Below are 5622 nucleotides of genomic sequence, written 5' to 3' on the forward strand. Positions count from 1 at the left end.
CATTGCACAAAGCTACTGAAAGTTAATGGAACAAAGAAATCCATCAAACATAGCAAAACAGGCAATGCGAAATAAAAGGCAGAATCTGTCAAAACAGAACAGTCCGTAAAGACGAATTTTTCAGGGGCACTTAACTTGCTCAGATGAAAATGCTCAAATTTAATTAAAGTTGCGTACATATCTGAGGATCACGCACGTAAATTTGCAGATTTTTCTAAATTTTCTACAGCAGGGGCGGCTCAATTTCGTGACAGCAAGAAATCTGTTCCTGCGCAGTAAACCAAATCTAGTATTGACTTTACTATCAAAGACTTTACTTGGCACAACAATGCAATAAAATAAAGATAAGGAGAGGTTGCTACAGTAGTAACAACTTCCAAGACTCAAATATAAAACAAAAGTGCAGAAGTAAAATAATGGGTTGTCTCCCATAAGCGTTTTTCTTTAACGCCTTTCAGCTAGGCGCAAAAAGTGTGAATCAAGTATTATCAAGAGATGAAGCATCAATAGAATCATAAGGTAACTTCATTATCTTTCTAGGGAAGTGTTCCATACCTTTCTTAAGAGGAAATTGATATTTAATATTACCTTCCTTCATATCAATGGTAGCACCAACAGTTCGAAGAAAAGGTCTTCCCAATATAATGGGACAAGATGCATTGCATTCAATATCCAAGACAACAAAATCAACGGGGACAAGGTTATTGTTAACCATAATGCGAACATTATCAATCCTCCCCAAAGGTTTCTTTAAAGCATTATCAGCAAGATTAACATCCAAATAACAATTTCTCAATGGTGGCAAGTCAAGCATATCATAAATTTTCTTAGGCATAACAGAAATACTTGCACCAAGATCACATAAAGCATTACAATCAAAATCATTGACCCTCATCTTAATGATGGGCTCCCAACCATCTTCTAACTTCCTAGGAATAGAAGTTTCAAGTTTTAGTTTCTCCTCTCTAGCTTTTATGAGAGCATTTGTAATATGTTTTGTAAAGGCCAAATTTATAGCACTAGCATTGGGACTTTTAGCAAGTTTTTGTAAGAACTTTATAACTTCAGAGATGTGACAATCATCAAAATCTAAACCATAATGATCTACAGCAATGGGATCATTGTCCCCAATATTTTGAAAAATTTCAGCTAGCTTTATCACAAACAGCTTCAGAAGCTTTAGCAGCTTCAGCAATTTTGCACGCTTTGCACTAGGAGTAGAAACATTGCCAACACCAATTATTTTACCATTGATAGTAGAAGGTGTAGCAACATGTGAATCATTATCATTACTAGTGGTGGTAATAGTCCAAACTTTAGCTACATTATTCTCTTTAGCAAGTTTTTCGTTTTCTTCTCTTTCCCACCTAGCATGCAATTCAGCCATCAATCTAATATTTTCATTAATTCGAACTTGGATGGCGTTTGCTGTAGTAACAATTTTATTATCATTAGGCATAACTTTCAATTTTAAAAGATCAACATCAGAGGCAAGACTATCAACCTTAGAAGCAAGAATATCAATTTTATCAAGCTTTTCTTCAACAGATTTGTTAAAAGCAGCTTTGTGTACTAATAAATTCTTTAAGCATGGCTTCAAGACCAGGGGGTACACTCCTATTATTGTTGTAAGAATTCCCATAAGAATTACCATAACCATTACCGTTAGCGTAGGATATGGCCTATAGTTGTTACCGAATTATTCCTATAAGCATTGTTGTTGAAATTATTACTTTTAATGAAGTTCACATCAACATGTTCTTCTTGGGCAACCAATGAAGCTAAAGGAACATTATTAGGATCAACATTAGATCTACCATTCACAAGCATAGACATAATAGCATCAATCTTATCACTCAAGGAGGAGGTTTCTTCAACGAATTTACCTTCTTACCTTGTGGAGCCCTTTCAAAGGTGCCATTCAGTAGTAATTTATCATCATATCATCAAGAAGCTTTGTTGCCGCCCCCAAAGTAATGGACATAAAGGTACCTCCAGCAACTGAATCCAATAGTTTCCGCGAAGAAAAATTCAATCCCGCATAAAAGGTTTGGATGATCATCCAAGTAGTTAGTCCATGGGTAGGGCAATTCTTCACCAAAGATTTCATTCTCTCCCATGATTGAGCAACATGTTCATTATCTAATTGCTTAAAATTCATTATGCTACTTCTCAAAGATATAATTTTAGCGGGAGGATAATATCTACCAATAAAAGCATCCTTACATTTAGTCCATGAATCAATACTATTCTTAGGCAAAGATAGCAACCAATCTTTAACTCTTCCTCTTAAGGAGAAAGGAAACAATTTTAATTTTATAATGTCACCATCTACATCCTTATACTTTTGCATTTCACAAAGTTCAACAAAATTATTAAGATGGGCAGCAGCATCATCAGAACTAACACCAGAAAATTGCTCTCTCATAACAAGATTTAGTAAAGCAGGTTTAATTTCATAAAATTCTGATGTAGTAGCGGGTGGAGCAATAGGTGTGCATAGGAAATCATTATTATTTGTGCTAGTAAAGTCACACAACTTAGTATTCTCAACAGTACCCATTTTAGCAGTAGTAAATAAAGCAAACTAAATAAAGTAAATGCAAGTAACTAATTTTTTTGTGTTTTCGATATGGAGAACAAGACAGTAAATAAAGTAAAACTAGCAACTAATTTTTTTGTATTTTTGATATAGAGAGCAAACAAAGCAGTAAATAAAGTAAAGTAAACCAAGACAAAAACAAAGTAAAGAGATTGGATGTGGGAGACTCCCCTTGCAGCGTGTCTTGATCTCCCCGGCAACGGCGCCAGAAAAAGAGTTGTTGCCGTGGGAGTTAGCAATATCTGTGGTGTAAATTTTTTCTTCAGTTCCCCGACAACGGCGCCAGAAAAAGAGCTTGATAACGCGTAAAGCACACGTCCGTTGGGAACGCCAAGAGGAAGGTGTGATGCGTACAGCAGCAAGTTTTCCCTCAGTAAGAAACCAAGGTTATCGAACCAGTAAGAGTCAAGGAACACATGAAGGTTGTTGGTGGCAGAGTGTAATGCGGCGCAACACCAGAGATTCCGGCGCCAACGTGGAACCTGCACAACACAATCAAAGTACTTTGCCCCAACGTAACAGAGTGAGGTTATCAATCTCACCTGCTTGTCGTAAACAAAGGATTAAATGTATAGTGTGGAAGATGATTGTTTGCGAAGAACAAGAAAGAACAAGTATTGCAGTAGATTGTATTTCAGATGTAAAGAATGGACCGGGGTCCACAGCTCACTAGTGGTGTCTCTCCCATAAGATAAATGCATGTTGGGTGAACAAATTACAGCTTGGGCAATTGACAAATAAAGAAGGCATAACAATGCACATACATATATCATGATGAGTACTATGAGATTTAATCGTGGCATTACGACAAAGTACATAGACCGCTATCCAAGCATGCATCTATGCCTAAAAAGTCCACCTTCAGAGTTATCATCCGAACCCCTTCCAGCATTAAGTTGCAAACAACGGACAATTGCATTAAGTATGGTGCGTAATGTAATCAACACAAATATCCTTAGACAAAGCATCGATGTTTTATCCCTAGTGGCAATAGCACATCCACAACCTTAGAACTTTCTGTCACTATCCCAGATTCAGTGGAGGCATGAACCCACTATCGAGCATAAATACTCCCTCTTGGAGTCACAAGTATCAACTTGGCCAGAGCCTCTACTAGCAACGGAGAGCATGCAAGAACATAAACAACATATATGATAGATTGATAATCAACTTGACATAGTATTCAATATTCATCGGATCCCAACAAACACAACATGTAGCATTACAGATAGATGATCTTGATCATGATAGGCAGCTCACAAGATCTATAATGATAGCACAATGAGGAGAAGACAACCATCTAGCTACTTCTATGGACCCATAGTCCAGGGGTGAACTACTCACACATCGATCCGGAGGCGATCATGGTGATGAAGAGACCTCCGGGAGATGATTCCCCTCTCCCGCAGGGTGCCGGAGGCGATCTCCTGAATCCCCCGAGATGGGATTGGCGGCGGCGGCGTCTCTGGTAGGTTTTCCGTATCGTGGCTCTCGGTACTGGGGTTTTCGCGATGAAGGCTTTAAGTAGGCGGAAGGGCGGAGTCGGGGGGCTGACGAGGGCCCCGCACGCTAGGGCGGCGCGGGCCCTAGCCTAGCCGCGCGGCTCTGGCATGGCGGCGCCTCGTTGCCCCACTTCGTAATCCTCTCGGTCTTCTGGAAACTTCGTGGAAAAATAAGACCCTGGGCGTTGATTTCGTCCAATTCCGAGAATATTTCCTTTGTAGGATTTCTGAAACCAAAAACAGCAGAAAACAAAGAATCGGCTCTTCGGCATCTCGTCAATAGGTTAGTGCCGGAAAATGCATAATAATGACATATAATGTGTATAAAACATGTGAGTATCATCATAAAAGTAGCATGGAACATAAGAAATTATAGATACGTTTGAGACGTATCAGTCCACAGCGTCTTGTAATGCCTGAACAGAGGTTTTCTCTTTGTATGCGGCCACCCGAGGTGCTTCGAAGCGAACGTCGGCAGGTAGAACAACTTCGGCTCCGTATATAAGGAAGAAGGGAGTATATTGCGTTGATCTGTGTTGGCTGCTGCTATTGGCCAAGAAAACCCAGCTCTGAAGGCTTTGGCCACAAGTGCTCTATTGCTTGCATGATGGTTGCACGTTCCTTCATGTATCTCTCGCAATAGGGCATTTCCATCGTTAATGGCGATGCACCGTTGGAAGATGCCAGAAATACTCCGTTTATATAGGTCGACATCCACTATAGTAAATGCTTTAGATCGTCGCACAATACGTCTGGCTTCCGTTGGATCATTCAGCAACTGCTGCTCCATTAAGTACGCAGAAAAAGGCTCAGTCCACAAAGGCTCGAGGAGAAGAAACTTGTTGTTTGGGTCCACCGGTAATTTCTTCGACATCGTTCTGGGCGCAGCCCCCAAGTCAGCAGCCAATTTTTTAGGAGGTGCCGAAGTTTTTTACTTTAATAGACCGTTGAGTAATTACTTCATAAAAGACTCCATCTGGGATTGAAGAGCATGTAGAACCGATATTTGCCAAAGCATCTGCTTCCTCGTTGCTAGCTCTGCCGATATGTTTTAATTCGCAACCTTCAAACTTGGCTTCCATCGATTGATACATTTGGTGATAAGCAATCATGTTGTTGCTAATGGTGTCGCATAAATTCAGCGACTGCTGAACCACAAGGTTTGAATCTCCATAAATGTCCAAATGAGTAGCTCCACATGCCTTAGCCATAAGCATATTGTGCAATAATGCTTCGTATTTTGCTTCATTGTTTGTCGGCAGGGAGAAATTAATTCTCAGCACATACCTCATCTTGTCTCCTTGCGGTGAAATTAGCACTACTCCTGCTCCTGCACCTATTCTTCGTTTCGAACCATCAAAGTACATAGTCCAAGAACCTGATATGTCGGGTGCAACGGGTGTTTGCGACTGAATCCAATCGACAAAGAAATATGGGAGGACCTGAGACTTGATGGATGTTCGATTGATGTAAGAAATATCATGTGGAGCTATCTCGATGCCCCACTGAGATACACAA

Source organism: Lolium rigidum, chromosome 1, assembly GCF_022539505.1.
Source record: "Lolium rigidum isolate FL_2022 chromosome 1, APGP_CSIRO_Lrig_0.1, whole genome shotgun sequence".
Classification (NCBI taxonomy): domain Eukaryota; kingdom Viridiplantae; phylum Streptophyta; class Magnoliopsida; order Poales; family Poaceae; genus Lolium; species Lolium rigidum.